The sequence below is a fragment of the Tasmannia lanceolata genome, unplaced genomic scaffold (assembly GCF_043159265.1).
Source record: "Tasmannia lanceolata isolate RefF3 unplaced genomic scaffold, GAP_Taslan_0.1 ptg000044l, whole genome shotgun sequence".
Taxonomy (NCBI): Eukaryota; Viridiplantae; Streptophyta; class Magnoliopsida; order Canellales; family Winteraceae; genus Tasmannia; species Tasmannia lanceolata.
The window spans coordinates 18,406,347-18,417,839 of NW_027518721.1; positions in this window are offsets into that span (position 1 = coordinate 18,406,347).

The following is an 11,493-nucleotide window of genomic DNA, read 5'->3' on the forward strand; positions in this document are numbered from 1 at the left end:
GTCTGGCCGGCCAAACCTCCTGGGCGTCGTGGCAGGGCAGATCTCCTGGGCGGGACGGCTAGGCCGGGCAGATCCGCTGTCGTTTAGTGACTGCGACATATCCTGTCCGGCTAAGGCGCTGGACGGCCAGGCCGGGCAGGTCTTCTGTCGCCTAGTGACTGCGCCATATCCTGTCCGGCTAAGGCGCTGGACGGCCAGGCCGGGCAGGTCTTTTGGCGTTTAGCGATTGCGCCATATCCTGTCCGGCTAAGGCGCTGGACGGCCAGGCCGGGCAGGTCTTTTGGCGTTTAGCGAACGCGTCATATCCTGTCCGGCTAAGCCTGTGGACGGCCAGGCCGGGCAGGTCTTTTGGCGTGTAGCGAACGCGTCATATCCTGTCCGGCTAAGCCTGTGGACGGCCAGGCCGGGCAGGTCTTTTGGCGTGTAGCGAACGCGTCATATCCTGTCCGGCTAAGCCTGTGGACGGCCATGTCGGGCAGGTCTTTTTATCGCGTAGCGATTGCGCCATATCCTGTCCGGCTAAGCCTGTGGACGGCCAGGCCGGGCAGGTCTTTTGGCGCGTAGCGAACGCGTCATATCCTGTCCGGCTAAGCCTGTGGACGGCCATGCCGGGCAAGTCTTTTGTCCCGTAGCGATTGCGCCATATCCTGTCTGGCTAAGGGGCTGGACGGCCAGGCCGGGCAGGTCTTTTGTCTTCTAGCGAACGCGTCATATCCTGTCCGGCTAAGCATGTGGAGGGCCATGCCGGGCAGGTCTTTTGTCTCGTAGCGATTGCGCCATATCCTGTCCGGCTAAGCCTTCTGGGCGGCTTGGCCGGGCAGGTCCTTTGGCGTTATCACTTTGAAACTTGTACCTCGCATTTAATGCGGACGGTGCATTTAATGCGAGCGGCGCATTTAATGCGGTAGGTGAGGTGGCGCACTCCGGCTGGTAGGAAAAGGGCGGGATTTTTCCCGCTCTTCCAAGCCTATATATACCGGAGTTTTTACTCCTCATTTTTCACTTTTCACATTCTTCTCTCCTTCTCTGCTGCTCGGCTAGTCAAATTTCTGCCCGCCTCGGATCAGTGAGCCCGGAGATCTTCAGTCAACACCTCAGTTCGGTAATTTCTTTTAGCTTTTCTTTTCTTCCCTTTTAATGTCTAGCACTAGTTCCGAGTCGGACTCTGGCTCAAAGGAGTTCGGTTCGACTAGTAGTACGGGGTCCGGGGCGTCGGAGAGGACAAGGCTGGCCTCGCCTACGGAGGCCGGTGTTGAGGACGAGGAGATAATAATCGTAGTAGACGAGGAGAGCGGAGAGGAAGTGATTGTGGACTTAGACACAATCCCGGTCCGTGGGGACGAACCGCACCGGGTAGAAACCAGCGACGACGAAGAAGACGTTGAAGCAGTAGTTCCTCGCTTGCCGCGCGCGCCTGTCGAGGTGATAGCGGAGGCACGGATGGAGGCCAACCAACAGTACAACGTCGGGGCCCTGTACGAGGTGAATCATCTGGGGCCGGGCAAACTTCAGGCTGTCAGGGACAAATACTGTATCCCTGATCGGTACATTTTGAGGGTGGCCGTTGAGGGGGACCGGGCCAGCAACTATAGTGCAGATCTCTGCCTATACGAAGAAGCCTTACGGGCTGGGCTCAGGCTTCCCTTGCATCCATTTTTTGTCGATGTGCTGAATTATTACGGGCTGGCGGTTACACAGGTTGTGCCGAACTCTTGGAGGACGCTGGTCGGCTTCCTGCACCTTTTGGGAGTTCGGCTCCGTAGGAACCCCACCCTGCCCGTCTTCAGGATGTGTGCGCACCTGAAGAGGCACAAGGACGGCGGCTGGATCTACATCAGCCAACGGCCCGAAGTAAAAATGATCACTGGCATACCTACTTCCATTCACACATGGAAGAACAGGTTTTTCTATGCTAGGGACACCGAGCAGGGCTCCCACTGGCCGTTCTCGTTGGAATGGAGAACGCCGGACACCCAGAACCTTAGTCGGAAGCCAGCCCTTAAGGGCTATGACTACATGACCTTCGCTTTGATCAAAGAAGAGCTAAAGCGCGGTCAAATAAACTGCTCGGAGTTCTCCGAGGAGGCCGTCCTGGTACAGCTCGGAATCAGCCGTGCGACGCCGGCACGTACGTAGACTCTTTTAGGCCAGCTCTTATTTTTTGAACTGTTCCTTTCTCTATTTTTTTTAACTCTGTTCTGTTTTCACGTTCAGAAATGGTGAAGCAGATGTCCATGCTGGACAAAATCAAGCAGACCTCCCAGGCGTCCCCAACGCAGGAGCAGCCCCAACCCAAGGGCAAGAAAAGAAAGGTGCTGGAGTCAACTCCGGCGATGGTCGCACTGGCCGAACCTCTTAAGAGCAGCTGGGCGACGCATAAGATTTCCGTGAAGCCGAGCCGGGCAAATTTCACCGGACAGAGCTCCGGATCTGCAGGGGTCACAGAGCCCCAACACAGCGGGCCGGTCCTGGGCATCCCTGCCGCCACGGCGGTGAGAGGCGACAACGTCTTCCGCCCAAACTGGGCGGTGCAGAAAACGGACACCGGCCTGGGGGATAGCCGGGTGGCCACATAATTGATGTACCAGGGCGTCCTCCCACGCGACCGACGGGAAGTCGAGAAAGAGGCGCCGGAGACCTGTGCAGAGGCGATCGCCTCCGCCCTCTATCAGCTCCAGGTGTACTCTAGGGATATGGCGAAGAAGCATTATCTCTTCTCGGAGACGCTCACACAGATAGAGTCCGAGAAGGGCCAGCTCCAGAAGGACAAGGACGGGCTTACCGAAGCCGTCCAGGTCAAAGAGGCCGAATGCAACAGCTTGAAGGACGAGGTGCAGAGGGTAAAAAACCAGGCCGTGCAGGATCTCCTAACTGCGAGGGAGAGAGCCGGTCAGAGGGAGAAGGCGGCTATCGAGGCGGCCGTGAAAGCGGCAGTGCGGGAGGCCGTGAAGAAAACCGAAGAGAGGAAGGACACACAGTTCTTCAACCTGGGCCTCCAAGCCTATAAGGCGGGGTTCCTTCTCTGCTCCGAGCAGGTGAAGAAGGCTCACCCCGACATTTCTCTGGACGGTCTAACCGTCCCGTATGCACCTCCAGAGGAGGAAGAGGATGAGGAGGAAGAAGGCGAACTGGGCTCCTCCCAACTCGTCGAGGTGGAACAGGAAGTCGTTCTGGCTTCCGAGGTCACCCTTCCAACTGCCGAGGCCGGCCAGGTTGCAGCCCCTACTACAGAGGCAGTCGCCGACGAGGTGGCCAACGGGGAGGCCTGAATGGCAGCCCTCTTGCTCCTATCTTTAATTTTTGTTTGTAAATTTTTGTAATGGCCCACGAGGCTCATTCTTTGTAAGCCAGCTCGGCGAAAAGAGCACTTTTGTGATATGAATACAAATTCAATTTTGTCTAACTGTCTGTACGGCTGCCTTGTTTTTTTGTAATTATGACGTCTGTGTTTCTTCCTTATCTTTCTGCCGAGCCGGAGTGGTTAACCGGATGTCATTGGCCGGAGTGAACCACTGCCATTCTCTAAGTCTGCAAACACTTAGGCTGAGAGCTAAGTCTGCAAACACTTAGAGTCTTTTTGGGCGTCTAGCGATTGCGCCATATCCTGTCCGGCTTAGGCTGTGGACGGCCAAGCCGGGCAGGTCTTTTGGCGTTTAGCGATTGCGCCATATCCTGTCTGGCTAAGGCTCTGGACGGCCAGGCCGGGCAGGTCTTTGAGGTGGTTCTCCACTAGGGCGGGTCCATGTGGTTAGAACTGATCTTCACACCAAATTGGACTCGCCGGAGTGCACCACTGCCGTTCTCTAAGTCTGCAAACACTTAGGCTGAGAGCTAAGTCTGCAAACACTTAGAGTCTTTTTGGGCGTCTAGCGATTGCGCCATATCCTGTCCGGCTTAGGCTGTGGACGACCAGGCCGGGCAGGTCTTTTGGCGTTTAGTGATTGCGCCATATCCTGTCCGGCTAAGGCTCTGGACGGCCAGGCCGGGCAGGTCTTTGAGGTGGTTCTCCACTAGGGCGGGTCCATGTGGTTAGAACTGATCTTCACACCAAATTGGACCTGCCGGAGTGCACCACTGCCGTTCTCTAAGTCTGCAAACACTTAGAGTCTTTTTGGGCGTCTAGCGATTGCGCCATATCCTGTCCGGCTTAGGCTGTGGACGGCCAGGCCGGGCAGGTCTTTTGGCGTTTAGCGATTGCGCCATATCCTGTCCGGCTATGGCTCTGGACGGCCAGGCCGGGCAGGTCTTTGAGGTGGTTCTCCACTAGGGCGGGTCCATGTGGTTAGAACTGATCTTCACACCAAATTGGACCCGCCGGAGTGCACCACTGCCGTTCTCTAAGTCTGCAAACACTTAGGATGAGAGCTAAGTCTGCAAACACTTAGAGTCTTTTGATGGGGGAGCTGGCCTATACTAGTGACTCAAAAGTGAGGGACACAGTTTAGAGACAACTCCACTTTATTTCTTTTTGAAATTTAATTACAGAGACTCTTTACAGGCCTTCAAAGGCAAATGAAAAGACTATTGATAGTATATCCGAAGATTTCTGAAATTCCAGGCGTGCGGCAGTAGCTGCTCGTCAAGTGTCTCTAGGCGGTAGCTTCCTGGACGGATGACCTCTTTGACTCGGTACGGCCCTTCCCAAGTCGGGGAGAGTTTGCCCACCCTTCTTGGCTGGGAGACGGCCGCTTTCCTCAAAACTAGGTGGCCTGCACGGAACTCCCTTGGTCGGATCTTCGTATCATGGTATCTAGACACCTTCTGCTTATACGTTGCGGCTCTGATCTGTGACTCCTCACGGACTTCCTCAAGCAAGTCAAGGTTGACACGGAGCCCGTCCCCATTCAGCTGTTCATTGAAGTTAACAATTCTTGGGGAAGGAATGCCGATGTCAACCGGAATCACAGCCTCTGTTCCGAAGGAGAGATTGAAAGGCGACTCACCCGTTGCAGTGCGTGGGGTAGTTCGATACGCCCAGAGCACATGGTACAGCTCGTCAGCCCAGCGTCCGGCCTTATCATCCAGTCTCTTCTTTATCCCCTGCAGCAGAGTCATGTTTGTCACTTCGGTCTGTCCATTCGTCTGAGGGTGTGCCACGGAAGTGAACATTTGCTCAATCTTCAGATCTGTACAAAACTTTCTGAAGTTCCTTGAGTCGAACTGTTTGCCATTGTCTGTTATGAGGACCCGGGGTATCCCGAATCTGCACACCACTGATTTCCAGAAAAAGTTCTGGACGTTCTGCTCGGTGATCTTGGCTAGAGGTTCAGCTTCTACCCACTTAGTAAAGTAGTCGATGGCGACAATGACGAACTCGCGGCCTCCGGAGGCCGGCGGAAAAGGACCTAAGATGTCCATTCCCCAGATAGCAAAAGGGAGAGGGCTGATGATCGGAGCCATTGGCACGGCAGGCTGGTGAACGGCGGGAGAAAATTTCTAACACTTCTCACACTTCTTTACAAGGCTCAGTGCATCTTGTCTCAGTGTAGGCCAGTACAGGCCTCTTAGAAGGACTTTGATGGCGAGGGCCTTGCCCCCAAGATGTTCTCCGCAAATCCCTTCATGGGTCTCTCGCAGGGCATACAGGGCATCGGTTGGCCGGAGACACTTCAAGTACGGGAGGGTGTAAGATCTCTTGTATAGAGTCTCGCCGTCAAGTGAAAACCTTGTTGCCCGCTGTACGACTTTACGGGCCTCTTTTTTCTCTCCGGGGAGCTCTCCGCTGCGCAGATATCTGATGATTTCATCCATCCAGCACGGCTCATCGTCGATCTGCATTAATACGACGGGCTGGCTGTAGACACCTGTGGGCCCCGATCCCGCGAGAGGGGTGGTGGCGCGAGAGCCGCCACGCACTATCTCTTGGTCTCTCGTACCCACGCGATTGGCGTGTGCCTTTTATTATTAATTTTAATTCATCTTTTATGTGAACTTGGGATCACTAAGGCAATCCGAATTCCACACAAAAGAGACTGACAGAGTCGCCACCTAGATGTGGGATCTAGGACCCATAATTAACCAGAAATCTAGACTCGCTACCTGGTTACAAGAATGGAAGGTATGGGGATTTATCCACCACATGCACCATTCCTGCCCGATAATCGGTCTTCAATTCCAAAAGTTAACTCTTTTAAATTCATTTTTAATGGCTCATTCAACTCTCTGTTAATGTGCTATCTATGTGACATGCATCCTATGATCTAATTTCAATGTGAATCCTAAATGTGTATCTTGATTTCTTAATTGGTTTGGATTCAATCTAAGTGAAAGTTCTCATAAAATTCTAATTTCATGGAAAATCCTAAGTGATTTGATTGTTTCAACAGTTTTAAAAGTGATTAGCCCGAGTCCTCAGATGATCTGGTATTCATCCAAAGAAGCCTACGTATCCCCGCCTCCACGAGAATCAAGGCAACGTAGTTCTCCGCGCCTATTCTAAGCTAGGATGCCTAAGACACCTAGACTTCTATCCTAGACTCGATCTAAAAGACCGAACCGGTTATTAAAGTTTCTTGTACGATTATTTAAATTTCAGTGAATTGTGGATTTTATGACACCCTATATGCCCTAACTAAATGCAGATTAGCCCTAAGCTAATGCAGGTGGTTCTTACAACCTATGTGTGACTAGGCTGTATTTCCTAAGGAAAACCAAGGGTGGACTAGCGTATCCTACTCTAGTCATCACTCGGCGATATGGATCGCCGACTGACCGGACGGAGGCGCTCCTATAACTCTAGGACAGACCCCTAACTCTAAAAACAAGCACACAACAAACAAACAATCAAACAACCTATCAAAAGAAAAAACCCTAACTCTAAAACTCTCTATCTAGGAGAAACTCCTAACTCTAGAGGAAGATCTTTTGAAAATAAGATTTTAAAGGTTTTTGAAGAAAGTTTAAGATATTATTTACAAAAAAGGTTTGGCTGGACTTGGGATATAAATCCCAAGCTGCACTACGTACCTCGGAAGAGGATCAAGCCAACGTAGTTCGAAACGAACTCTCAAACTACGCTTCTAAAAGAAACACTCAACACTTTAGATTTTTTTAAGGTTTTTGATGTTTTCAAATGTTTTTTAAGTTTTAAATTTCTAATGTTTTTGGATTTTAAAGCTTTTCCAATGCTCAGGACCTTAAAATATTTTTAATCTTAAAGGGAACACGCAAGTAATACCACAAACTAGGGCAAAGCCCTAAAGCAAAAGGGGAAACCCCGAATAAGCAATTAGCGTCTCAAAGAGACAAACCACAACAAGAAAGATAGCGTCCCAAGAAGAGAGAAAACGATCCAAGATCCCAAGCAAGCAAAGCTCTAATAAGACTGAGTTAGCCTCTAATCAAAGCGAAGTAATCAACAACTCTAAAGGAGAAACTCCGAACTAACAACACTAAAGAGGGGAACAAATGAGTCAGAGACTCTCTAATACTACAACTTAGAGGAGGAATGAGTCAAAGACTCCCAAAAAACGCCAACAGAAGAACCAATGAGTCAAAGACTCCCTAGTAATACCACAAAAGAACGAATGAGTCAAAGACTCTCTAAAAGAAATGGAAACATGAGTCAAAGACTCCAATAACACCAACTAAAGGATAGATGAGTCAAAGACTCTCTAAAAGAAAAGGAAACACGAATTTGCACATTTGGCAGAGGTAAAACACCAAGCCGGGCCGGACAGCTACCTAGCCCTAGGGTGCAACAAATGTGCAACCCAATACCCATAAGGGTAGGGGTATGAAGCCAAGCCGAGTAGGGTGTTCTCCCAAAACCAAACGGCGCACAAAGAGGACTAACGAGAGAATGAGACCTGGCGGGTCTCCCAAACACACACAAAGATGGGCTCCAAGTAACCTTATCATTGCCCTTGCAAGGGGGAAGCAAGGCTAAGACAACTAATTGACCAAATTGGTCTCTAATTAACAGAGGCACAAATTGAGGTGCAACCTCAGAGAGGATTCTACAAATGAGGCAAAGCAGACCTTCTTAAGGAATTAAGATGTGACAGAATTTAAGGTCCTTTAAAGATTTTAAGATGATTTTCAATTAATTTCGGATTTTCAATGAATTTTATCAATTTTAATCATATGAGTAATTTTACAAGTGAAGTTGTTGCAAACGAACTCGAAATGAGTTGAAACTTCTCCAGAAACAAGATATGATGAGATGTAACTTACTGGAATATTTTTACAGATTATTACATTAAACTCATATTTAATTTGGATTTAAAAATTAATTGACCAGATTGCAAAAATAACACAGAAACTACTAGAAATAGAAATCTAAATTCCATGAAATTTCTACAGTAGTAAGATATAAGTGAAAATAGCATGCTGTGAGATTTTCATGAATTTAGAAAACTATTTACTATCAGTTTCGGATTTTTCAAATGTCAAACCAGATTATGAATTAAGACTACAGCTCATAGGAAAAAAGATCAAAATCACTTGAAACTTTTACAGAAGCAAGAAGTATAGAATTTAAGACTACTGTAAAAATTTGGAGAATTGTATCTGTGATTTGACATTAGTAACAATTCTCCCAAAATCTGATAATTTTCAAAGAATGCGTAAAATAATATACCAAACAAAATCCAAAAATTCTCACAAATTCATGGTAGAATGTATCATTATCATATTATTTTCTCACGAAATTTCATTATTTTTGGAATCTGTTTAGTATATCGTTTAGTTTTCTTTGTTAAAAATCATGCAAAAATCCGAAAATATACCAAATAATTCTAAAAAAAATTCCGAGAACGGTGTACCTACCTGTGATCGAAATCCCCGCCGAATCCGAGAGCCGAAAAACTCAAAAATTCCGCCTCCGTGCGATCGCTTCCGCTTTCTTTCTCTTTTTGCTTCTTTTTTGTTTCTTTTTCTTCTTTTCTTGTTTCTTTTCTTTTTTTTTCTTTTCAACCCCTCATAGCAACTTTGTTAGAACACATGATAGAAGAGAAATGAGTTCTCTCCCTCTTACTCACCCTCATTGAACCATTTATAGCAAAGGAATGGGAGGGTGGTGGCCACCATTGTGGACTTATTCCATGGTAGGTGGCCACCATTGTGGACATATTCCATGGTAGGTGGCCACCATTGTGGACATTGAATTTTGACATGTGTGTGGCCCCATGCATGTTTTTTAAAGTTCTTTTGAGTAGGTAAAAGATAACCCAAATGGGTCCCATATGTGACCAAATTCCCAATTGTGCATAAAATCATATGCCCCACTCCAAAGTATGATCGGAACCGTTCATTTGATGGGCGACAATGTGATTTAATTTGTGCTCCGCTAATCAATCCTATGGGCTGATCCAAGCCATCCAATAGATCAAAATGTGAATATGTTACCCCATTTTTAAATCACTCCTATTTGATGATCCGAACCGTCCATTTGATGGGCGACAATTGATGATCTTGACCGTTCAAATAGTGGGCTGCGATGTGATTTAATTTGTGCTCCACTAATCAATCCTATGGGCTGATCCAAACCATCCAATAGATCAAAATGTGAATATGTTACCCCATTTTTAAATCACTCCCATTTGATGATCCGAACCGTCCATTTGATGGGCGACAATTGATGATCTTGACCGTTCAAATGGTGGGTCGCAATGTAAATTGGTTGTGCCCCCTTAAATCATTCCTCTATGAAGATCCAGACCATCCAATTGATGGGTCCCCTACCTAAGTAGGTTGTGTCCTCCTAAATCATTTCAATGGGCTGATCCGAGTAACTCAACCTGATGATCGAAACAAAATTGGTTGTTAAAACGACTTCTCTGAGATCTTGACCGTTCTCTTGATGATCATCTTTAGGTGTTGGATCGAAGTAGGTTCAAAACTCATTTTTCACTAAAACAATGTGCGGGCCACCCTGTTTGATCCAAATCTAAACAAATGCTCAAGACGGGCCCATCAATCGGATCCAAATTCTCTCTTGTTCGGATTCTTGGGAATAATCTCTCTCAACACTTAACGGAAAAGTGCGAAACATGGCGGAAATGATTGAACGGGATTTCGCCCAAGCATAGCGAACTTGGGTCCGGTCAAAATGGGGTGTCTACAGATGCCCCTCTTTGGCAGAGCGTGTGTAACACGCGAATGGCAAAGCTGAACAGACGACACATTTTGACTGACCCAAAAGCAAAGCAAATTTTTGGGTTCTCGGTTTCTAAGGGTGGTATTCACAAGGGCACACAACAAAGTAACATTAAGAGACTCATAAACAACAAGCAAATGGGAGATAACCTCTCACCGACCCGTAACTCGGCAATCACGACATCTCAATGAGATGGCTTCTCTCTAATACTCACAACTCAACTATTTAAATCAATACGCAAAGACTCTTTTAAAGCAAACACAAACATACTCTGTTAAAATAAAGCTTTTAAGAAAACGAACCCAATGAAATTACCTCAAAGAAAGCAGACCACTATCGATGCAGACGTAAATCAACCCTTCAAACAATATCAAATCAAATTACTCAAAGAGTATGTAACACTCATAGAGTCTCAAATCAAACACTCAGAGAGCTTCAAACACATAGAAATCTTTATACTCAAAGAGCCTCAACTACCCGAAGAGTCTGTAACACTCAAAGGGCCTTAACTACTCAAAGAGTCTCAAATTAACGCAAAACATTTATACTAAAAAAAGGTCTCAACTACCCGAAGAGTCTGTAACACTCAAAGGGTCTCAACTACTCAAAGAGTCTCAAATCAACACAAAAAACATTTATACTCAAAGAGCCTCAACTACCCGAAGAGTCTGTAACACTCAAATGGTCTCAACTACTCAAAGAGTCTCAAATACATCAAAAACTATTTATACTCAAAGAGTCTCAACTACCCGAAGAGTCTGTAACACTCAAAGGGTCTCAACTACTCAAAGAGTCTCAAATACATCAAAAACTATTTATACTCAAAGAGTCTCAACTACCCGAAGAGTCTGTAACACTCAAAGGGTCCCAACTACTCAAAGAGTCTCAAACCAACACAAAACATTTATACTCAAGGAGTCTCAACTACCCGAAGAGTCTGTAACACTCAAAGGGTCTCAACTACTCATAGAGTCTGAAATCAACAAAAACATTTATACTCAAAGAGTCTCAACTACCCGAAGAGTCTGTAACACTCGAAGGGTCTCAACTACTCAAAGAGTCTCAAATCAACACAAAACATTTATACTCAAAGAGTCTCAACTACCCGAAGAGTCTGTAACACTCGAAGGGTCTCAACTACTCAAAGAGTCTCAAATCAACACAAAACATTTATACTCAAAGAGTCTCAACTACCCGAAGAGTCTGTAACACTCGAAGGGTCTCAACTACTCAAAGAGTCTCAAATCAACACAAAACATTTATACTCAAAGAGTCTCAACTACCCGAAGAGTCTGTAACACTCAAAGGGTCTCAACTACTCAAAGAGTCTCAAATTAACACAAAACATTTATACTCAAAGAGTCTCAACTACCCGAAGAGTCTGTAACACTCAA